At 44.2% G+C, this 25,455-nt stretch overlaps 1 long non-coding RNA gene across 1 annotated transcript in view; it reads left to right on the forward strand.

Moving 5' to 3' along the window:
* LOC137544342 (uncharacterized) overlaps window positions 1-19,850 on the forward strand; it is a 111,708-nt gene extending 91,858 nt beyond the window's left edge. Inside the window, exons 2-3 of the long non-coding RNA XR_011025823.1 lie at window positions 11,665-11,714; window positions 19,768-19,850. This is a non-coding gene — a long non-coding RNA (uncharacterized lncRNA). The remainder of the gene's footprint in view (window positions 1-11,664; window positions 11,715-19,767) is intronic.
* The last annotated feature ends 5,605 nt before the right edge of the window (window positions 19,851-25,455 follow it).

Genomic DNA, 25,455 nt, shown 5'->3' on the forward strand with positions numbered 1-25,455 from the left:
TCGCTGCCGGTTGTGTCAGCTTTGTGCCCACTGGCTCCTTGTAACTGGCTGAGGACTCGGACCTCGTGCGTGATGTGCTGGTGCTGCTTAACCCACTGCTGGACGCTTGAGAGGTCATCCAAGTAATTATCTGGTCCTGTTCTTTTGGATTTGTGAGGGTTGTTGTCCTGGACAACATGGGCGGTATTGAGTGGGTTTTCTTGGGTGCTCCCCTGTGGCCTGTACGTGAACCGTCAGGGGAAACACCTCTTCCCTTGCCCCTCCCTCTTTCACCGGATTTCTTCCTCATTTCACTTATCCTTACAGTACACGCTGACTGGCAGCAGTACAGTGGCAGTACAGAAATGCTATACAGTACCACTATTCCCAGCAGCGACACAAAGCACAATGCTATACAGTGACGGGTGAGCGGTGTACCACTATTCCCAGCAGCGACACAGAGCACAATGCTATACAGTGACGGGTGAGCGGTGTACCACTATTCCCAGCAGCGACACAGAGCACAATGCTATACAGTGGCGAACGAGCGGTGTACCACTATTCCCAGCAGACACAGAACAGTACACAGAATGCTATATAGTGTGGCTGAACGAGCGGTGTACCACTATTCCCAGCAGACACAGAACAGTACACAGAATGCTATATAGTGTGGCTGAACGAGCGGTGTACTACTGTTCCCAGCAGACACAGAACAGTACACAGAATGCTATATAGTGTGGCTGAACGAGCGGTGTACTACTGTTCCCAGCAGACACAGAACAGTACACAGAATGCTATATAGTGTGGCTGAACGAGCGGTGTACTACTGTTCCCAGCAGACACAGAACAGTACACAGAATGCTATATAGTGTGGCTGAACGAGCGGTGTACCACTGTTCCCAGCAGACACAGAACAGTACACAGAATGCTATATAGTGTGGCTGAACGAGCGGTGTACCACTGTTCCCAGCAGACACAGAACAGTACACAGAATGCTATATAGTGTGGCTGAACGAGCGGTGTACCACTATTCCCAGCAGACACAGAACAGTACACAGAATGCTATATAGTGTGGCTGAACGAGCGGTGTACTACTGTTCCCAGCAGACACAGAACAGTACACAGAATGCTATATAGTGTGGCTGAACGAGCGGTGTACTACTGTTCCCAGCAGACACAGAACAGTACACAGAATGCTATATAGTGTGGCTGAACGAGCGGTGTACCACTATTCCCAGCAGACACAGAACAGTACACAGAATGCTATATAGTGTGGCTGAACGAGCGGTGTACTACTGTTCCCAGCAGACACAGAACAGTACACAGAATGCTATATAGTGTGGCTGAACGAGCGGTGTACTACTGTTCCCAGCAGACACAGAACAGTACACAGAATGCTATATAGTGTGGCTGAACGAGCGGTGTACTACTGTTCCCAGCAGACACAGAACAGTACACAGAATGCTATATAGTGTGGCTGAACGAGCGGTGTACTACTGTTCCCAGCAGACACAGAACAGTACACAGAATGCTATATAGTGTGGCTGAACGAGCGGTGTACCACTATTCCCAGCAGACACAGAACAGTACACAGAATGCTATATAGTGTGGCTGAACGAGCGGTGTACTACTGTTCCCAGCAGACACAGAACAGTACACAGAATGCTATATAGTGTGGCTGAACGAGCGGTGTACTACTGTTCCCAGCAGACACAGAACAGTACACAGAATGCTATATAGTGTGGCTGAACGAGCGGTGTACTACTGTTCCCAGCAGACACAGAACAGTACACAGAATGCTATATAGTGTGGCTGAACGAGCGGTGTACCACTGTTCCCAGCAGACACAGAACAGTACACAGAATGCTATATAGTGTGGCTGAACGAGCGGTGTACCACTGTTCCCAGCAGACACAGAACAGTACACAGAATGCTATATAGTGTGGCTGAACGAGCGGTGTACTACTGTTCCCAGCAGTGACACACAATGACTGGGGGGGACCCTGGCTAGCGTGGCTGGAGCGCGAACTACCCTGCCTGCCTACCCAAAGCTAAACCCACAGACAAATGGCGGAGATATGACGTGGTTCGGGTATTTATTTACCCGAACCACGTGACAGTTCGGCCAATCAGAGCGCGTTCGGGTCCGAACCACGTGACCCGTTCGGCCAATCACAGCGCTAGCCGAACGTTCGGGGAACGTTCGGCCATGCGCTCTTAGTTCGGCCATATGGCCGAACGGTTTGGCCGAGCACCGTCAGGTGTTCGGCCGAACTCGAACATCACCCGAACAGGGTGATGTTCTGCAGAACCCGAACAGTGGCGAACACTGTTCGCCCAACACTACTTGGAGGAGGTAAGTCCACCACTACCTCCTCTGTATATACAAGTTTTTAAGAATTTTAGTTCCTTTTATCCTTTCGGTGCCTCTGTTTGCTTCTATATAGTAGTTTTCTTTTGAGATTCACCAAGTAGTCAATAGGGGTCTTTTTCAAAAGGCCATAGTAATTTGAGAGCAATTGTTTATCAACCTGCTTAGCGGTAACCCCAATTTGCAGCTCAGAGCAGTAATCACAAGCCTAACCTTCCCCGGATTCCAGATGCTGGCAGCCATTCTTCCGGTCCTCAGAGGCTCTCGAACCCTCTGATGAGAGCACCGTCTGTCGTCATGATGACAGATAGCAATCTCACTATAGGCATAGAGTGCCACCCGGTGGACAAAGGGAGAATTGCAGTGCTGAATCCAGGGGAGGTGAGTTATATACAGGGCTGCTGCAGATCTTTCTAGCAGCATTATTGTTTTCCTGCTTTTAGGGTCTAAATGCTTGTGAAAAAAAATTGCACCACGTTTAGACCCTAAAATCTGAAAGTAATCAATGGTCATACCACTAGGGGTGTTAAGGCAGAGAAGTGTATGAAATGCATTTAGATGGTTGAGAAGAAAATTTATTTTGAAGAACTTGAGGAAAAAAGTAGATAGCTGTTGCCATAAAGGCAGCTCCCTCTCTTTGCTGTTTCCTACTTGACAGTTCCACCTAGCAACTGAAGGTAACAATGGCGCACTGATTTAAAACTTAAAAGGTTTTCACACAGCTCCTCATGCCTTAAAGTGTTATTTCAATTAAATTAAGGTAGGACTTTTGAATAGCTATAGTCTGTAAGTAAAGTTATACTTTAGTCCTTTGCTAACTGCTGCCATCTTTACTGTTATAAACTGTTATAATTCACCTTTTTCCGGCACCAGCAAACTCATCCTCAAGAGTTGCAAACACGACTCCTCACAGCAAGCAGGAGATAGACTTTCCTAAGGCTTCTTCAATGTTTAAGGAGTTTATTCAGGAAACATATATACAGATATAGTTCATCATATCCTAGCCAAGCAAGATTCTCATTTAGTCATTCCGTTGCGTTGCAGCTTCTTGATTAAACTTCCTGCTGAAGTCAACCAGGTCTTCTTGTGTCTACTCTATGTTACATCTAGACTACCTATGTACAGCATACATTATATCAGATTACAGAAAGGAATGAAATACTTAGAGGTTCCAGTCAGCATTAAAGTAGGAAGCATAGCTGGAATCAAAGTCAGAATGCCCTCTGTCCGCCCGTCCTGCATCTTTAATAGCAGATAGGAAAGAGTTAAATGTGACATCATCTTCGCCACGACTATTGGCTTAGCCCCCTCGTGGTGTCATAATACACACCTACTCAATTAATATTTAATGAGGCTCTTGACATACTTACAGGAATTTGGTATTTAGAAAATATGGCCTATGTTTACTGTTCCTGTGGTGTACATGTTGAGGTCAGTGTAGGCTTGTGGCCTTCTTTCAGGAACATGTTCTCCGATGTTCTCAGTATCTGCTTGTTTATTCAAGCAGACACTGAGATGCCTCTGCCTGCATCACAAGAGACTCTATTTATGTTAAAGACATACTCTGCGGGACAAGCCTTTTACCTAAACTCAGGCCAAGTAACTGAGGCCTACTTACATTCTAACACCCACCTCCAAAATAGCTCAACTCGTAATCTTGGAAGTAGCCTTAATCATATCTTCTTCCACCTTCCAGCTAAATACAATCCTAAACTTAGCACGTGAAACAATCCTTTATGCTGACCTACCACTTAAACTATTGTTGATACTGACCATTAAATATAAATTCTAACCTGACTAACCTATAACTTGACACTAACCCACCTGACCCTAAGATTCTCTGCCCTCTCTAACCTTAGAAACAATGTATATGTACTTATTGGAATAGATAAATATTCTGCTCATGACAATCAGCCAGGTGGCTAGTTTCACTGCCTTAGCTGAGATTTTAATTCTAAGGACCCTTTATTAAACTTTCATTGCCAAAGGAAGAGCCCAAAAGTGAACAAAAAAAAATCAATAAACTTAAATTTCCATATGTAATGAAAAAATGGTATACATTTTATTGAACAGATACTAGACATAAAGATTAAAACAGTTAAAAAAAAATCTCTGCACACTGATTATAATCAGAATCCCTAGCTTCCTAATCCACAGAATAATGCCAGTGCCTATGACATAAATGTAAGCCTAGGTAAATGGAAGCAGATAAAAGTGCCTAGTGCAGTAAAAAAAATCATACAAAGCCTGTATCCAGTTACTGTGCCATTTTGAAAAACAATCAATGTGTTAACAGCAATTAAACTTTTTTTGAAAAAATAAATACACTCAATGAAAAAAATATGAGCAAACAGGGACAATCTGGGCTAACAAAAAAAATGCTCATTCCAAAGGTGCATGTAATCATAGATCAGTGGACCATATAAATCACTAAATCATGGAGCAGTTAAGTGCTGGAGGTGAGGTGCATTGTGTGTTGTAAGAGCTTACCAGGAACCCACTTTTTTATTAATATTAACCACATTGATTGTTTTTCAAAATGGCACAGTAACTGAACACAGGCTTTGTATGAATTTTGACCCCTTATAGACCAGAGCAATTTTCACATTTCAGCCCTCCTCCCATTCATTTGCTTATAACTTTATCACAAGTTATCACACCAAAATGGTCTATATCTTCTTTTTTCTTTTCTTCGCCATCAGTTAGGCTTTTTTTAGGTGGTAGTTTTTGCTAAGAATTATTTTATTCTATACTCATTTTAGTGGGAATAATAAGAAATAAAAATGGGAAAATTATTATTTCTCAGTTTTAAGACATTATACTTTTAAGCTAAAATGTGCTACTGTGAAAAAAAAGTTCACAACGTTTAATTGACCATTTGTCTCGGCTATTACAACATTTAAATGAAGTACAATGTATGGCGGCAATATTTTATTTGGAAATAAAGGTGTATTTTTTTCAAAAAAGTTGTGTACAATAGAAGTGCACTACTCCAGCAATTGCTAAAAAATCGTATAAATAGATAATATACACAAATAAAGATAAACTGGTTTGCTAGGCCAGAAGAAGGGAGTGACCTCCCCCACCCCCAATATGTAAAAAAAAAGTCTGCTGTCAGCCCAGTGCTCAAACAGTCATCTTCAAATATATATAAAAAGACCCAAATCCAATTGTGGAATTGGATTTGGGTCCTTCTATATACATTTGTTGTTTGTTTACACTATATCACTTATATCACTAATTACAAACCCTGATTTTCAAAAATAACAGTAACATACCCTTTCAAGATACATATTAAAAAAGTTGATTAAAATAAATGTGTTTTATTTTGGTAACTATGGGAGGGGGAGGAGGTAAGGGGTTATTTAATGGAGCATTTATTTATTTTCATTTAATTTAATGTATGTAGGTGTCTTTTACTTTTTGGCCACTAGATGTCCCCCAACTTTATTCCTCTGTACTGTGAACAGTACACAGGAAGTGTTGTGTGCATGTTTTTGCTTTCACTTTGTCATTGACCACCAGTATCCCATTGATGCCGGTGATTATTGATCACAGGCACACTGATTAGTGAATGGAACTATGTGTTCCCATTTACTGATCAGTGTACTTACGGGCGGCAATGAGAACGCAACCGGTGGAGTGTGCATGAGCACATGCAGCAAGTGATCTCAGTGAGGTATGTATATCTATGCCCCTGGAGCTATGATGAAGTCTCAAGGGGCATAGATATACTGGCATTGGTCCGATAACTGGTTAAGGTATGTGTAAAACTGATTTATGTACAGCTTTTGTTGTTATTAATTTATTTAGCCAAAGATAGCCCACTGTCACATACGTGAAAGTGAAAAGAAATTTCTTCTATTCTCTCATCTCTAATTATTGTGACAAATGACAAAGAATAGATAAGCTGAGATGTACTCTCTTTATGGAGATATGTACCATTTAATCCAAATGTTATCTTATCTATGTATAATAGTGGGGGAAAAGTATTCACCTTACTTGCAAAACTGGAGAAGATGAGAAAGGGAATTTCACATATAAACTAAAGTGGAATAATAAGCTTCACTGAAAAGCGTTTAGGGCCCTTTCACACTGACGTGGTGCGGCAAATTGTCGCACTGCTACCACAGCCTAATGAAACTCTATGGGGAAGTTCATACTTCCTACGTTTCAAAACGCTGCGCCGGAAGTGCGAAATCTAACACTAGCGAAGAACTACGTTACCATGCGTGACCTGCGGCAACCTGTGGCAAACTGTGTCAGCCCAAGAGTCGTTACTCTATGGTGACGAAGGTTTTTTAAAAATGTCTGTATTGCTATGTCGCGGCGCGCATGTGTGGTAGCGTATTTTTACAGTACGCCTCTGCATACCCGAAGCAAGCACGCGTCACTTCCTGCTTGGCTGGTGGCTAGACAGGGAACACTGTGCACTAACGCAGTGTTCCCTGAAGGCCTGTTTTGGCGGTGCAGTGGGCGCTACGCACCACTGACACTGGCTTGCAGTGTGAAACCAGCCGTAAGAGGAAATAAAACTGTTGAACGAGTAGTGCAAAATTGATAAGCACAAACCCCATTGACTTGGTATCAGGCAAACCTAGGAGGTTTGTGCTTATCTCTTTTACACTAGTTGTTCACCATCACCAGTTTTAATGTTTGACCAAAAAAAGGGGAAAAACACCAAAAGTGTTGAACAAGTGTAGTAATGTTTTTCCTATTCTCTACTCTGTATACAGACAGTTGCCATTGCTGGAATAATTGTTTTTAAGGTGCAGCCCTAAAGCAGCATCTGCACAGAGATAAAGAATTAATGGCCACTAATAAGGAGGGGCCAACTCCCCAAGTTTCAGCACCATTCTTAAAGTTAGGTTTTAACCCAGGGAGTTACTGCTATGAGGTTGTGAAATATCACTTTGAAAAACTAGGTCTAAGTAAATACTATGTCCAAAGTAATAAACCGTGAGCAGCTCCAGCTCAAAAGAGAAAAAATAAAACAGATTATCATTTATTATACACACTCAGTCAAAGCAGAAAGTGTTTAACCCACAGCAGATAGTGAAAGCTTTTAGCAGCTTTTACCAGCAATTCTATTATTTTAAAGATAACAATTCTATTCCATAACCAGATAATTCTGGTTTTACAGGCAGCATAGAAAATAGAAAAAGTCATCTTTAAATTGTATACATATATAAAAAAAAAAACAGGTTTTAGAGCTTTTTTTTACACGCCAGTGATTTTTAAAATCGCCCACCAAACGCTTCTGCAATGAATGTCTATGAGAAGGTTCATATCAGCGCAGGTTGTGATTCTGTCTCAATGGAATGTATGGGTCAAATGCAAAATGCTCACAAAATCGCTTTGTGTAGTGATTGCGTTTTTAAGAATAAATACATTGTATTTGTTCTTTTCCGGGTCAAACAGTTCACTTCCTGACTTGCATCAGGGAGTGAATTACAAAACCGCTCGGAAAAAACGCTTAGAAAACCGCTAAGCACAAAAACGAATCGCAGGGAAAAAAAGACGTCTCAAAAACAGCCCAATGCGGATGGACACGCAAGCCGGCCGCAATGTGAACAAGGCCTTAATCGATAAATGTATTGAATTGTACATTTATTTTTTGTTTACAAAATTAAATTTTCCATACTTTTAAAATAATTTAACCATGTAACACAAATAGGCTCTTTTCCAACAGATATGCTTCAGGCATTGAGGCTTGGTCCACACTACCACATGCACAACATAGCATATCCTATGCACATACACTGTGTCAATCTTAGTGTCTATCATTGAGTTCATTCCATGCATGGTTGTGCATCTGCTCAGGTCCACTGTTGCCACCACTGCCACCACTGTTTGGGTACAATGCTGCCCCCATCACACTAACCCTCCCCGGGATCAGTTGAAAAGGACACCTGAGCTGCCTGTATGAAAAGGGTGCCTTCATAGACATCAATGTTATTTCTGCAAATATCGGCTACAAGGTGGTGAAAAGGGCGGCCGAGTTTTGATATCGGCTACAAGCGGGCGCCCCTTGGCAGCCCATATTTTATTTGGCTACTTTTGGCTACTGTAGGGCGCCCCTTTGCAGCACATATTTTTTATTCGGGCTACAAGGTTTTCGGCTACAAAAGGGCACACTACTGTAGCCCATATTTTTAAATCGGCTACAAGGTTTTTGGCTACAAGGTTTTTGATTCTGCTACAAAAGGGCGCCTCTTTGTAGTCCATATTTTTTATTCAGCAACAAGGTTTTCGGCTCAAGGTTTTTAATTCTGCTACAACAGGGCACCTTTTTATAGCTGAGATTTAGGGGTGCAGGGGGGATTAAGGTTAGGAATCACAAGCGAGGGTGGAGGGGATCTTAGGGTTAGGCTCCACTAGGGGGGTTAGGGTTAGGCACCACCAGGGAGGACATAGGGTTAGGCACTACCTGGTGGGTCTTAGGGTTAGGCACTACCTGGTGGGTCTTAGGGTTAGGCACCACCAGGGAGAACGTAGGATTAGGCACCACCTGGGGGGTCTTAGGGTTAGGCACCACCAGGGGAGTCTTAGGGTTAGGTACCACTAGGGGGGTCTTATGGTTAGGCACAACCTGGCGGGTCTTAGGGTTAGGCACTACCTATGGAGTCTTAGGGTTAGGCACCACCTGGCGGGTCTTAGGGTTAAGCACCACCATGGGAGTCTTAGGGTTAGGCACCACCTGGTGGGTCTAAGGCTTAGGCACCACCAGGGAGGTCTTAGGGTTAGGCACCACCTGGGGGGGGGTCTTAGGGTTAGGCACCACCAAGGCGGTCTTAGGGTTAGGCACCACCTGGGGGATCTTAGGGTTAGGCACCACCTGTGGGGTCTTAGGGTTAGGCAACACCTGGGGGTCTTTGGGTTTTTAGAACCACCAGGGGAGTCTTAGGGTCAGGCACCACCAGGGGAGTCTTAGGGTTAGGCACCCATTGGGGGGTCCTAGGGTTAGGCACCACCTGGGGGTCTTAGGGTTAGGCACCACCAGGGCAGTCTTAGGGTTAGGCACCCCCTGGGGGGTCTTAGGGTTAGGCACCACCTGGGGGGTCTTAGGGTTAGGCACCATCAGGGGGGGTTAGGATTAGGGGAGGATTCTGTGTGTGAGTAATTAGGTCATAGTAATCTCTAGAGATGGCCCGAACGGTTCGCCGACGAATGGTTCCCGGTGAACTTCCGGTGGTTAGCGTTCGTGGAGAACTGCGAACTTTTGTGGAAGTTCGGTTCGCCCTCATAATGCACCATTAGGGTCAACTTTGACCCACTACATCACATTGTAGCCTGCTGACTGCTCCTGGAGCCACTCCCCCCCCCCTTATAAAATGCAGGCAGCGTCATGCTTTGGACTCACTCGTGTGCCTGCAGTAAATAGAGAAGGGACAGCTGCTGTACACTCTCTCATAGGGAAAGATTAGTTAGACTCTTGTAGGCTTGTTAGCTTGCTCATTGCAGATTCTTATTGCTATAATAGCACCCCACAACAGCTCTTTTGAGAGCTAATCTTGTTCTTGTGATCTATTTTTTTTTTTGTGTTGCTCACTGCCACTGCATTATATAGCCCTATCTGTTGCAGCTGGACCTTGGTAATCGCTATACTGTGCCAGGCCCTGTCTAACTATCTATACTGGGACACCTACCTATGCCTAGATAACTACTGGGGCACCCACCTACCTATACAGGCTCCAACACTGAAGAAAGCAGCATACACAGTGTGATGCGGCAAAAAGTGGGCATGACCATGGTGTGTTGTGGGTGGAGCCAAATACTAGCAAAATACAGGTAGTCCCCGGGTTAACAAATGAGACAGAGACTTGTAGGTCCCTTCTTATTCTTTATCTGTTCTCTTTTGTCCCCCTCTTTTCTCCCTGTGCCTCTTTTGTCCACCTCTGCTCCCCCTGTGCCTCTTTTATCCCCCTGTGCTACCTCTTGTCATCGTCTGTCTCAGCTCATCCCCCTGCCCTAGCCAGGTATAGGTGCCACCAGTATAGGTATCCAGGCATAGGTGCCCTTACTATAGGTAGCCAGGTATAGGTTCCCCCAGTATAAGTAATCAGCTATAGGTTGTGCCCCAGTATAGGTAGCCTGGTGTAGATGTCCCCAGTATAGGCTAGCAAGATACAGGTGCCTCAGTATAGGTATTCAACTATAAGTGGTGCCCCGGTATAGGTAGCCTGGTATAGTTGCCCCCAGTATAGGTAGCCTGGTATGGGTGGTGCACCAATATAGGATAGCCAGGTACAGGTGCCCCCAGTATAGGTAGCAAACTATAGGTGCCCAAGTTTAAGTAGCCAAGTATAGATCATGCCCCAGTATAGGTAGCCAGGTACAGGTGGTGTCATCAGTAAAGGTAGCCAAGTATAGGTAGTGCCCCAGTATAGGTAGCCAGATATAGGTGGTGCCCCAGTATAGGTAGCTAGGTATAGGTGGTTCCAGCCCCAGTATAGGTAGCCAGGTATAGGTGGAGGCCCAGTATAAGTAGCCTCTAGCCAGATATAGGTGGTGCCCCAGTATAGAAAGTCTGCTGTAGTGGGCTCACTCATCTGCACCCCATGTTGAAGCGCTGATGTCAGACCGGTAGCAGTCCTGCCTGAAGCAGCTACTCTATGAGTCTGTTGTGAGATGGACCCTGTTGCCCCCACCTCAGGCTCTAGCTGGACCATGACTTTTTTTCAGCTTTGAGAAAGGAGTAATCGGCACTAGATGCGCCTGGCAGCCTATGGTGGGGGGCTGGTGGCCAACTCACTGTGCCTCCGGAAAAAGAGATCCACTCAGCAAACAGAAGAAGCAAAGTCCGGGCACCAATGGAGTTGCAAAAACCACCACTTTATTTCATCCCACCAAACAAATACACATCACATCATGGCTGTCAGACCATCCGTGATGTGTATTTGTTTGGTGGGATGAAATAAAGTGGTGGTTTTTGCAACTCCATTGGTGCCCGGACTTTGCTTCTTCTGTTTGCTGAGTGGACCACAACAGACTTTACATTACTAATGTTCTAGTTAGCATTAGTATCACACATACAATTCGTTGTTTCATAACTTATTTTCATTTCAGTTTGCTTTAAATATAAGTATAATAATTCCATAATGATATTTATTAATTTTGGTGTGGTAGTTTATTAATTTTGTTATGTGAAAGTCAGTTGAACCACAATGAGTAAGACAGGAAAAAGAACCTAGACCAAAAATGAATATTTGTGCTACTCATGCCCTAGTACATTTGCAGGACTCTGCATATAGTATTATTTGGTTTTTAGAATGAGCCAAGAAGGCTTTTATTGCTTTATTACTTTTTTCCAGTTGCATAAGGCAAGGAAGCTGGCAGAGAGCATATGTCAACTGCAAGCAAGGTAAGAGAATGACAGTTTGAGTACATAAACAGATTTTACATGCTTTTAAACAGAACAGTGGTGCTAACTTTATTAAAGTCTCCCATTTAAAATAATGTCAAATATAAGCTTGGGTGCTTTTCACCACTTCACAAATAAGGTAAAATGCTTCAGCTTCTGCAAACTCCAGGAAATTCATCCTATAAACCTTTTTTATTATTTCAAATGTTTGTTTGTTCGTTTTTTGACAAATACCAAATGAATTGTTGTTGGCTTCCTACATCTACACTCTTCAATCTAATTGCTTCCCTCGTTTACATCATGTCACACAATTCTTTGCACGCCGTACACATGTACTGCTTATTCCTGCATGTCTCAAACTCTAGAAGGGTTAATAATACCTTGAAGACAAACCTCAAGGTCTTTAAAAAGCCTCAGATCTCAACTCATCCATCTTCCCCAAGCTCATTCACTTGAGCAGTGCGGGCTAACAGAGCATGTTTATAAAAACCCACAGTGCAGGAGCCCTAAGTCTGAGTTTTGCAGCCAAACAGATTATACTCTGGGTGAATATGTCAGGTTGATTTATCATGCAGCTTAAAGGAGAAAATAAGCAATCCCTACAGAGTTAGGCTCTACTGGGACTGAGTTATACTGGAAGAGGAGCCCTTAAGCTGACAGTTTGTTATAGAACATCACTTACATCTCTAATCTTTGAGAAGTATTTTCCTTCCAACAAGAAATTCACAGCTGGAGGCATCACCACATCATCATAATTGGACTAAATCATGGATAGTGTCATGCCCCAAACATTAGCTTAGGATTTCCCTCTGTTATGCACATTTTTATATGTGTATTTTGTTATCTGTTGTTATCTGATTGCGTTACATCAAACAAACTGACATCATTATCCCACCTACGGTACCTATTTCTCCTTTTTTTGTGGGAATTTCCAAGGTATTTATTTATAGTGCTACGCCTCTAATTTCATTTAAATTATAAAGCAAAATAAAGTTATGAGAGACAAAAGGAAGTCATAGAGAACTTGTACTGGAAACTGGGCGTAGATGGGGTTGGAGGGGGAAGTGCAATGCAAACTCCTACTGTACAGCAAAGAACACCTACTGAAAGCACTGTAGAAAACATCATGGGGACAGGTCCATATAGTGATACCAGTTACAAGCAGTAATGGAATGGGTAGCTGAATCTACCTCCCAGTCTTTATCGATCTTAGCATTAGATATGTTGAGAGAAATATCCCCCTGAAAGAAAGTGCAGAGGTAAAAAGTCTACTGAAATAAGGACCAAATGTTTAAAAAAAGTTTACACTAAGTATTGATGTAACACTCAGCTCACATGACATCAATGACTTAGTTTGCAAATAGCCACTACCCTCCCCATGCATGTTCTCTGACCTAGTCACTCTTCAGACATGAATCCTCTTGTACTTCCATCTGCATAAGCTGTGGAAAGACTCATGGTCACCTCCATATTTTATAAATCCGTTTATCTTTCATTTTTATCAGGGCCAGATTTATCATAAGGAACCGTAGGCACGTGCCTGCAGGTAGTGTTGGGCGAACATCTAGATGTTCGGGTTCGGGCCGAACAGGCCGAACATGGCCGCGATGTTCGGGTGTTCGACCCGAACTCCGAACATAATGGAAGTCAATGGGGACCCGAACTTTTGTGCTTTGTAAAGCCTCCTTATATGCTACATACCCCAAATTTACAGGGTATGTGCACCTTGGGAGTGGGTACAAGAGGAAAAAAAAATTTAGCAAAAAGAGCTTATAGTTTTTGAGAAAATCGATTTTAAAGTTTCAAAGGGAAAACTGTCTTTTAAATGCGGGAAATGTCTGTTTTCTTTGCACAGGTAACATGCTTTTTGTCGGCATGCAGTCATAAATGTAATACATATAAGAGGTTCCAGGAAAAGGGACCGGTAATGCTAACCCAGCAGCAGCACACGTGATGGAACAGGAGGAGGGTGGCGCAGGAGGAGAAGGCCACGCTTTGAGACACAACAACCCAGGCCTTGCATGAGGACAAGAAGCGTGCGGATAGCATGCTTTGTACCACCATGCAGTCATAAATGTAATAAAGATAAGTGGTTCAATAAACAGGGACCACGCGGCAACGCTAACCCAGCAGCAGCACACGTGATGGAACAGGAGGAGGCGCAGGAGGAGAAGGCCACGCTTTGTGAGACACAACAACCCAGGCCTTGCATGAGGACAAAAAGCGTGCGGATAGCATGCTTTGTACCGCCATGTAGTCATAAATGTAATAAAGATAAGAGGTTCAATAAACAGGGACCACGCGGCAACGCTAACCCAGCAGCAGCAGCAGCAGCAGCACACGTGATGGAACAGGAGGAGGCGCAGGAGGAGAAGGCCACGCTTTGTGAGACACAACAACCCAGGCCTTGCATGAGGACAAAAAGCGTGCGGATAGCATGCTTTGTACCGCCATGTAGTCATAAATGTAATAAAGATAAGAGGTTCAATAAACAGGGACCACGCGGCAACGGTAACCCAGCAGCAGCAGCAGCACACGTGATGGAACAGGAGGAGGCGCAGGAGGAGAAGGCCACGCTTTGTGAGACACAACAACCCAGGCCTTGCATGAGGACAAAAAGCGTGCGGATATAGCAGCAATGCTTTTTGCCGCCATGCAGTCATAAATGTAATACAGATGAGAGGTTCAATAAACAGGGACCGGAAACGCTAAACCATCCCAGATGTTCATCGGTCATGTTACTTGGTTGGGGTCCAGGAGTGTTGCGTAGTCGTTTCCAATCCAGGATTGATTCATTTTAATTTGAGTCAGACGGTCTGCATTTTCTGTGGAGAGGCGGATACGCCGATCTGTGATGATGCCTCCGGCAGCACTGAAACAGCGTTCCGACATAACGCTGGCTGCCGGGCAAGCCAGCACCTCTATTGCGTACATTGCCAGTTCGTGCCAGGTGTCTAGCTTCATGCCCGGTTTCAGGTCCAGTGGTGCCAGCCACAAATCCGTCTGTTCCTTTATTCCCCTCCAAATTTCCTCCCCTGTGTGCTGCTTATCCCCAAGGCAGATCAGCTTCAGCAACGCTTGCTGACGCATGCCAACAGCTGTGCTGCACTGCTTCCACGATCCTACTGCTGCTGGTGCTGGGTTAGCATTTCCGGATGAGGTACAGCTTTGAGATGCGTTGGAGGAGAAGGAGTCAGAGAGGTAGGTGCTGCTGTTGTTATCCAGCTGTTTGCGGCGTGGGCAACACCCGCGCCGTAGCAGGTGAGGAATCGCTGCCAGGCTCCACAAGGTTCACCCAGTGCGCGGTAAGGGAGATGTATCGACCCTGGCCGAACGCACTCGTCCAGGTGTCAGTGGTGAGGTGAACCTTGCAGGCAACGGCATTCTTCAAGCTTCGGGTTATTTAGCTGACCACGTGCTCATGCAACTCAGGCACTGCAGAGCGCGCAAAGTGGTAGCGGCTGGGAACCACGTAACGTGGGATGGCCACTGACATCATGCCCTTGAAGCTGTTTGTCTCCACCACTCGATATGGCAGCATTTCGCAGGCCAGAAGCTTGGCTATGCTGGCTGGCTGTTACTGCCACGGCCCGGGGGTCATTTGCTGGCAATTTCCTCTTGTGCTCAAACATCTCAGAAACAGACAACTCAACCGTAGCGCTGCACACCGAAGGGCTGTTGGTTGTTGTGTTTGATGAACACTGGGAGACCTCAAGAGCACTAGTCCGGAAAGTGACAGTGTCAGCATCGTCTGATGTTTGTGAATGTTGTGAACCACGCAATGGCTGGGCTACTGCTGCTGCTGAGGCGGGTCTGGTGGTGAGTCTGGTGAACCCAAGGGAGGCAGTGTTGCTGGTGGTACCCTGTCCTGCCGCGTTTGCCCACAGAGTGGGATGTTTGGATAGAATGTGGCGGCTCATGCTGGTGGTGGAGAGGTTGTTAATACTTTTCCCCCTGCTCAGGCGGGTCTTGCACACCTTGCAAATCGCCATGGTAACATCCTCAGTGCAGTCTTCAAAGAAAGCCCAGACTTTAACTGGCTGAGGACTCGGACCTCGTGCGTGATGTGCTGGTGCTGCTTAACCCACTGCTGGACGCTTGAGAGGTCATCCAAGTAATTATCTGGTCCTGTTCTTTTGGATCTGTGAGGGTTGTTGTCCTGGACAACATGGGCAGTATTGAGTGGGTTTTCTTGGGTGCTCCCCTGTGGCCTGTACGTGAACCGTCAGGGGAAACACCTCTTCCCTTGCCCCTCCCTCTTTCACCGGATTTCTTCCTCATTTCACTTATCCTTAAAGTACACGCTGACTGGCAGCAGTACAGTGGCAGTACAGAAATGCTATACAGTGGTGGGTGAGCGGTGTACCACTATTGTCAGCAGTGACACAGAGCACAATGCTATACAGTGGCGGGTGAGCGGTGTACTACTGTTCCCAGCAGACACAGAGTGGAAGTAAACACAATGCTATATAGTGTGGCTGAGCCGTGTACACAGAGTGGCATTAAACACAATGCTATATAGTCTGCTATATAGTCACCCCGAACAGGGTGATGTTCTGCAGAACCCAAACAGTGGCAAACACTGTTCGCCCAACACTACTGGGAGGGAACGCAGATTTTAGTACCTAAACACACGATACAACATGTTTTCCGGGGTCGGACTCTGAGGCACATACAGATGGTCCCGATCATCATCCTCATCATACAACTCTTCTCCTGAGTCTGACCCACCCACCACCTCTGCCACCCCAACATCCCCAGACACAGACCCCTCATCGTCCTCAACATTAACTTGGGATGCTGGCCTGAGCCAGACCTCCTCCTCCACATCAGGCCCCATCATCTCCTCAATGGCAGCCCTCATTAATCGCTCTGGCGACGGACTGATGGACACAACGTTCTCCTCCGGGGAGGGCTGCTGCTGACCACTGGCTGCTGGGGTGGATGTTATAGCTTGCGTGGGGCGTTGGCTGTTGCTGTTGTTGGGAGTGCTGCTCACAGCGGAGGTCTCTGGGGAACTCATGTTGAGCTCATATAGTGGTTGACGGTGAGTGGAGTATTACTGATCCCAGCAATATACACACTGACTGGCAGAGTACGCAATGCTATATAGTGTGGCTGAGCGGTGTACACAGAGTGGCAGTAAACACAATGCTATATAGTCTGGCTGAGCGAGCGGTGTACTACTGTTCCCAGCAGAATCAGAGTGGCAGTAAACAATGGTATATAGTCTGGCTGAGCGGTGTACACAGAGTGTCAGTAAACAATGGTATATAGTCTGGCTGAGCGGTGTACACAGAGTGTCAGTAAACAATGGCATATAGTCTGGCTGAGCGGTGTACACACAATGCTATATAGTCTGCTATATAGTGTCAGTAAACAATGGTATATAGTCTGGCTGAGCGAGCGGTGTACTACTGTTCCCAGCAGAATCAGAGTGGCAGTAAACAATGGTATATAGTCTGGCTGAGCGGTGTACACAGAGTGTCAGTAAACAATGGTATATAGTGTGGCTGAGTGGTGTACACAGAGTGTCAGTAAACAATGGTATATAGTCTGGCTGAGCGGTGTACACAGAGTGTCAGTAAACAATGGTATATAGTCTGGCTGAGCGAGCGGTGTACTACTGTTCCCAGCAGAATCAGAGTGGCAGTAAACAATGGTATATAGTCTGGCTGAGCGGTGTACACAGAGTGTCAGTAAACAATGGTATATAGTGTGGCTGAGTGGTGTACACAGAGTGTCAGTAAACAATGGTATATAGTCTGGCTGAGCGGTGTACACAGAGTGGCAGTAAACACAATGCTATATACTCTGGCTGAGCGAGCGGTGTACTACTGTTCCCAGCAGACACAGAACAGTAAACAGAATGCTATATAGTGTGGCTGAGCGAGCGGTGTACCACTATTCCCAGCAGACACAGAACAGTGAACAGAATACTATATAGTGTGGCTGAGCGAGCGGTGTACCACTATTCCCAGCAGACACAGAACAGTGAACAGAATGCTATATAGTGTGGCTGAGCGAGCGGTGTACTACTGTTCCCAGCAGACACAGAACAGTACACAGAATGCTATATAGTGTGGCTGAACGAGCGGTGTACTACTGTTCCCAGCAGACACAGAACAGTACACAGAATGCTATATAGTGTGGCTGAACGAGCGGTGTACCACTATTCCAAGCAGACACAGAACAGTGAACAGAATGCTATATAGTGTGGCTGAGCGAGCGGTGTACCACTATTCCCAGCAGACACAGAGTGGCAGTAAACAGAATGCTATATAGTGTGGCTGAGCGAGGTACACAGAGTGGCAGTAAACAGAATGCTATATAGTGTGGCTGAGCAAGCGGTGTACTACTATTCCCAGCAGACACAGAGTGGCAGTAAACAGAATGCTATATAGTGTGGCTGAGCGAGGTACACAGAGTGGCAGTAAACAGAATGCTGAGCGAGCGGTGTACTACTATTCCCAGCAGCGACACACAATGACTGGGGGGGACCCTGGCTAGCGTGGCTGGAGCGCGAACTACCCTGCCTGCCTACCCAAAGCTAAACCCACAGACAAATGGCGGAGATATGACGTGGTTCGGGTATTTATTTACCCGAACCACGTGACAGTTCGGCCAATCAGAGCGCGTTCGGGTCCGAACCACGTGACCCGTTCGGCCAATCACAGCGCTAGCCGAACGTTCGGGGAACGTTCGGCCATGCGCTCTTAGTTCGGCCATATGGCCGAACGGTTTGGCCGAGCACCGTCAGGTGTTCGGCCGAACTCGAACATCACCCGAACAGGGTGATGTTCTGCAGAACCCGAACAGTGGCGAACACTGTTCGCCCAACACTACCTGCAGGTGCCTGATGATGGAAAGGCGGCTAACTCCCCTCCCCAAGTTACTCCTGCCTTACCTATGCAGATTCCCAAGCGGAGTGTAAAGGAGGTTACTCACCCAGCTCTCGGCATTCCACCGACCAGATCTCCCTTCAGTCGGGGTCACTAGCTACTTAATAATTCGGGGCACCTCTAGCTACTTAAAGAGACACTGAAGCGAATTCACTTTGCCCTTTTTACCTTATAATTCGCTTCAGTGCTCTCAGCACAAGTAAACCGCTGCGTCCCCGCCGCTAAAAGAGGGCTGCAGAGCCCCCAATTCCCTGTGCAAACATCCACAGCTAACTTGGTCGTGGATTTTGCTGCGCTGAGAAGCAGAGCTATCTGCTGTAGCTCTGCCTCTCCTGATGTCAATCGCCACGCGGATCTCCACCTCTCCCCGTCCCTCTCTGTGAAGGAAGAGTGAGAGGCGGCGATGCACTGCGATTGACATTAGGAGAGGCAGAGCTTTCCATTTGTGGAAATGCCGGCCAGATTGCCCCCCGGGGATTTGGGGGCTCTGCAGCCCTCGTTTAATGGCGGGGACGCGGCGGTTTACTTATGCTGAGAGCACTGAAGCGAATTATAAGGTAAAAAGGGCAAAATTAATTTGCTTCAGTGTCTCTTTAATACTGAGGATAGCTCTAGATAACTAATACTAAGAGGCACCTGTAGCTACCTATAAATGGGCAAGGGAACGAAGGTAGAAGTGACAGCTATACACTTGCGGTGCAGTTTGGTAGGGTTTTGTGTATTCCTGGAGGGCAAAGTCTAGGGTGTGAGGACATCTGTGCCTATAGGCTTCTGTGATGTAAATCCAGGCCTGGTATTTACCTCTTTCTGTTCAAGATTGTATAAGCTTTCTTCTCCACTCTGCTCTGTTCATTTGTTTATCCTTTGCTGTACAGGAATTACATATGAGGTGCAATGGCATAGAAGATGATTATGCAATAATAATAATAATAATAATATGAACAATAGTCTTACCCTCATTTTTCTTAGTTTTTAATGAGTGCGTTTGAATTTGTACATTTTAGGAGACTGTAATTTATGAGAATTTATTAACGTTCCACAGAAACTCGCCAATGTAAATGAATGTTTCAAAAGCAGCATTTACATTTGCAAAAGTTTTTTTCTTTCCTCATTTCTTTTTTGTTTTTTGTCTTTTCTTAAATTCTTAATAGCATATGTGTGGGAGTAAGCAGTGCTTGTGTCAGAATTCACCACCTGTTGTACGTTTTTCCATTTATCCAGTCCAACAGCAAGGAGAGAGGAACTAACAGCTGGTAAGTCAGGGACCAAGACTCCTTTGCTGTAATTTGTTGGGCTTTCCTTTCTTGGTAAACAATCACATTATTGCGCACAGCATCCCCTTCTGAGTGGTTAAGGAGATGGAAAGGACACAGCTGGCAGAGACCACTATCTTCAGAAATAAGGAAGTAGAAAATGCAAGAGTTGGCTTTTATGTACAAATTTCTGTTTTATAGCCATGTTCTGGCAGAAGATGCTTATTACCCACAATTCCAGGAGGAGCATTAAGCTTACGCTTCCTTATTATGCCGCTATAAAGAGAGGTACTCCTCAGTTCACAAGGGAGTAAGCAAACACCTCTCCACGGATAACAACACTGTACACTGAAATATTTCATGCATATTATTTACTTGCAGCAGAGCTCCTTGTAAAAAAAAAAATTAACAGTGGAACTGAATATGGAATGTCCCAATTTCCTTCAAAATGTTCTTTGTTGGTTGAAAATGTCCATAGCTGTATAGAAGAAAAGGACATTTAGAGTTCAGAGAACACAGCATCCCAATGAAAAAGAATGGCACAAACATTTCAAGACTGGCCTAATCATACAGCTGATGTTGAGAAGAAAAGTAAAGGTAAATGGGTAGTAATGGGTAGAAGAGACAGGAGAAATGATGATGGGAAGGGAGAAGAAGAAAAAGTAGTGGTATAAAAAGAGGAAGAATTGGAAGGGGATATCAAGAAAAGGGAGAGAAAGAAGTAAAGCAGTGGAGGAAAGGAAAAGAGGAGGGGAAGGAAAAAGTATATAAATAATACAAACAGAGGGAAGGGGGAGGTGTGAAGAAAAGAAAAGGCAGAAAAAAATATTAACAACTTACGCAATATTACAAAATATAACGGTGTTAGGGAAGTGTTTTTAGTGATGATCCAGTATGTTTAAAGGAATACTATCAATACCCAAGTGTTCTAAAATGACAGTGTACAAATAATGTCTAAGTAGCTGTGTAAACATTTTCCTACTTTTCATGTTAAATATCAGAGGCAAAAGCTGTAATTTATTGAGGGTAGGATTTAGCTATATTGGGACAAATCAATTGCAGAAGGGGTGTCTGCTTCAATGCACAGCCAGTGTTGCATATCAGACTACAGAAAGCAAATATCAAAAATATCAAACTCTGAAAGCAAAAACAGTATGAAAAAGCTGTGACAATTAGTTACATTTCCTCTGCTCTCTTCAGACAGGTCAGTCAAACACAGGACACAGGAGCTGCAGCTGTTGGGAGCTCTCTTCTCTGTCACACACAGAGCTACACATAGAGTTAACTGATCAAGTGTGAGGGGAATTTCCCCTCTCCTCATGGCTCAGTCAGCCGTCAGTTTTGGCGTCAGTAAACTTTGAAAGTATTTTGCTAACAGTAAACAAAGAAGTTGCTACTAAAATGTATACACCAGTACTTAGCAGCACTTCCCAAACAATTCCTGTGTCAATTGAAAAAAATATGTGAATCGATAGTATTCCTTTAATGCTGCAAACTGATATGCCGAAAAAGCTTTTATGACACCATTGATTGTGAGTAACTAATATGTGATTTTATGGATTTTTGTTACTATACTGTAAGACATATTTGTGAAATAGCTTGCGTTTTACAGACTTCTTTGGCCTACCTTGCATGATGGAAGGTCCTTTTTTGAAAGTATGCATGAATTCGCAAAAGGCAAGCGATTAGAACGGTGGCAGCATTATCCCCTATGGCAGACTTTCTCCACACAATTTGCCTGCAGGGAAACTCTGCGGATTCGGCCCCGATTTCCACACTAGTGGAAATAGACCATTAATCTTAAGCCATTTTTTACACTATTGCAAATACAACAAGAAAACTAGCTACTCTTTCTTATAGAGAAACTTTACTTGTCTCTAACAGTAATTTTAAAAAAGGGATATGAGTTGTATAGGTTTGAAAATACTGTATATGTAAAGCCATGGGGTAGGGGTGAGCAGGTGAATGTTGAAAGTCTGATCTCACAGCAAACTGTCCATTTTTGATTATTAAGCATTTTGCAGAATTACCATATGTTTTGCTGAGAAAAATGTGGCGTTAATATTTTCACAAATACACCAGCAGATTTTGGAGTGAATTGTGTTGAAATCATTGACACCAACTTTAGCTGTTAATAGCAAGGCCCAAATACATGCTATACTCACCAAATTTGCTAGATATGTTAAAGAGAATTGTGGGAACAACTGGGGAAAATATTTTTAAAAAGATAATGTATCTACCTATCCGGAGTGAAAATTAAAATATATCCACAGAAAAAGCTGTGAATTTTCCGCCCAATAGCAAGTTGCAACAATTTTGCCAGGGATTGCTGCAAAGCTGTCATACTGTGGTATTACTGCTTTATTAGGATCTATGGCAAATATACCTATTATTTGCATTACAAAAAAATGATGTGGCACCCCCTCTTCGCATTCCTTATTAATCCAATGTCACCCAAGCAGGCTGGTACAGCCAGAATTGACAGCACAGGGCTCCACATCCTGAGCTATACTAGCCTGCATGGACCATGACATGGGGGAAGGGTCTGGAGGAGATGAGTGGCAAAACCTGTTTCAATCAAGAAATCACTTAATTAGGAGCTATCTGACACAGAGAAGTAGACCAAAAGCACCTCAAAAGCTAGACATCATGCCAAGATCCAAAGAAATTCAGGAACAAATGAGAACAAAAGTACTGTAATTGAGATCTATCAGTCTGGTAAAGGTTATAAAGCCATTTCTAAAGCTTTGGGACTCCAGCGAACCACAGTGAGAGCCATTATCCACAAATGGCAAAAACATGGAACAGTGATGAACCTTCCCAGGAGTGGCTGGCCGACCAAAATTACCCCAAGAGCGCAGAGAAAACTCATCCGAGAGGCCACAAAAGACCCCAGGACAACATCTAAAGAACTGCAGGCCTCACTTGCCTCAATTAAGGTCAGTGTTCACAACTCCACCATAAGAAAGAGACTGGGCACAAACGGTCTGCATGGCAGATATCCAAGGCGCAAACCACTTTTAAGCAAAAAGAACATTAAGGCTCGTCTCAATTTTGCTAAAAAAACATCTCAATGATTGCCAAGACTTGTGGGAAAATACCTTGTGGACCACCGAGACAAAAGTTGAACTTTTTGGAAGGTGCGTGTCCTGTTAAATCTGTCGTAGAAGTAACACAGCATTTCAGCAAAAGAACATCATACCAACAGTAAAATATGGTGGTGGTAGTGTGATGGTCTGGGGTTGTTTTGTTGCTTCAGGACCTGGAAGGCTTGCTGTGATAGATGGAACCATGAATTCTACTGTCTACCAAAAAATCCTGAAAGAGAATGTCCGGCCATCTGTTCGTCAACTCAAGCTGAAGCGATCTTGGGTGCTGCAGCAGGACAATGACCCAAAAGACACCAGCAAATGCATCTCTGAATGGCTGAAGAAAAACAAAATGAAGACTTTGGAGTGGCCTAGTCAAAGCCCTGACCTGAATCCTATTGAGATGTTGTGGCATGACCTTAAAAAGGCAGTTCATGCTAGAAAACCCTCAAATAAAGCTGAATTACAACAATTCTGCAAAGATGAGTGGGCCAAAATTCCTCCAGAGAATTGTAAAAGACTCGTTGCAAGTTATCGCAAACGCTTGATTGCAGTTATTGCTGCTAAGGGTGGCCCAACCAGTTATTAGATCAGCAAAAGCTCGGTATACAGAGGCGCCAGAGTAGAGTAAAACGTTTTAAAAACCGTTTAAAAGCAGAGGGGGATGTTAGGGTGGACTTACCTCCCTCTTACAAAAAAGAAAACTCACTCGAGTCTCAATAAAACAGAATTGACAAATAATTTATTCAACTCCACAATAAATTATATTGTCAATATAAATTATTTGTCAATTCTGTTTTATTGAGACTCGAGTGAGTTTTCTTTTTTGTAAGAGGGAGGTAAGTCCACCCTAACACCCCCCTCTGCTTTTAAACGGTTTTTAAAACGTTTTACTCTACTCTGGCGCCTCTGTATACCGAGCTTTTGCTGATCTTCTAGTCCACCCTGGGTGGAGGGGTGCATCCCCATCTACTATCTACAGAGAGCGACTTCTTAACCTGAGTGGGGTCAGGTCCTAATGCTCCCCACCTGCATTTAAAGTGGTTGCCTATGGGTAACCCGTGTTTGTGAGTATATACACATAAAATTATATTGAACTCTTCATTTTACCTAACAATACTGCACCATATTGGGCTCTCGATTCTCTTCTTGTTTTTAAGCAACCAGTTATTAGGTTCAGGGGGCAATTTCTTTTTCACACAGGGCCATGTAGGTTTTTTTTCTCACTAAATAATAAAAACCATCATTTAAAACTGCATTTTGTGTTCAATTATGTTATCTTTAACTAATGGTTAACGGTTTTTGATGAGCAGATATATTTAAGTGTGACAAACATGCAAAAGAATAAGAAATCAGGAAGGGGGCAAATAGTTTTTCACACCACTGTATATACCCCCAACTACTGCAAAATATGTAGTGATAATCAATTAACCACTTAAGGACCACGGGCGTAAACCCCCCTAGTGACCAGGCCATTTTTTACAAATTAGGTCACTGCAGCTTTAAGGGCTCATTGCAGGGCCGTACAACTCAGCACACAAGTGATTCCCTACCCCCTTTTATGCCCACCAACAGAGCTTTCTGTTGGTGGGCTGTGGTTGCTCCCCCAATGTTTATTTATTTTTTTTACAAATATTTATTAGTTTATTTTTACAATAAATGTCCTTATTTTTTGTAACCCTCCCTCCCCCCACCAGCCAATCAGCGCGATCGGCTGTCATAGACTTCAGCCTGTGATAGTGGTTTGCTTTTCTGCCTCCCAGGGGGGAGGCAGCGCTGTACAGAGTAAATAGATGGCCGTTGCCGCTTGAAGACTGATGGCAGAGCGGAGCTCCGTCATTCAAGCAGAAATGCAAAACCCCGCTCCAGGACTTCACGCCACTTGGCGTGGAGCGGTCCTGGGGCTGCCACCACGTTCACGTCGATTGGCGTGAAGTGGTTGGCAAAGGGTTAATTGACTCATCTATTGTGTATACTCTTTCTCCCTATAATTTGTAGTATGCACATTGACAAAGCTCAAGCAACAACCTCCCTTCCACCATAATGATTTCTCATAAGAAGGTTTTGTGTTATTGTTTTTATTCATAGCGTAAAATGATAATCAAATTATTATATAAAGATGTTCTGCTAGATCGTATACCCTGTAGCACAGTTTCTTAGTCTATTGTTCTGTACCCTCCAGATACTCCCACTCTTTTTACCTGAAGAAGTAGGAGATTCCTGTGAAACTTGTTGCAATTTAGTGTTTTCATTTCTTAATTAAAACTGTTTTGAAAAATTGTTGTATACCTGGAGGAAAGTCTACTACTACCTCCATTTTCCCCCATATTCTGTTGTCACCTCTGTTTACTGACATTTCTGCATTACCAGGAAAGTAGATTATTAAGTCCCTGAGGTTCAGAGTTTGGGTGAGAACAGTCTTGCTAGCTACTGCAGCAGAGTCCACCAATCAGTGTACCTAGTTAGTTAAGGAAAAGAAAGAAAGTGTCAAGATTAT

Source organism: Hyperolius riggenbachi, chromosome 2, assembly GCF_040937935.1.
Source record: "Hyperolius riggenbachi isolate aHypRig1 chromosome 2, aHypRig1.pri, whole genome shotgun sequence".
NCBI classification, from domain to species: Eukaryota; Metazoa; Chordata; class Amphibia; order Anura; family Hyperoliidae; genus Hyperolius; species Hyperolius riggenbachi.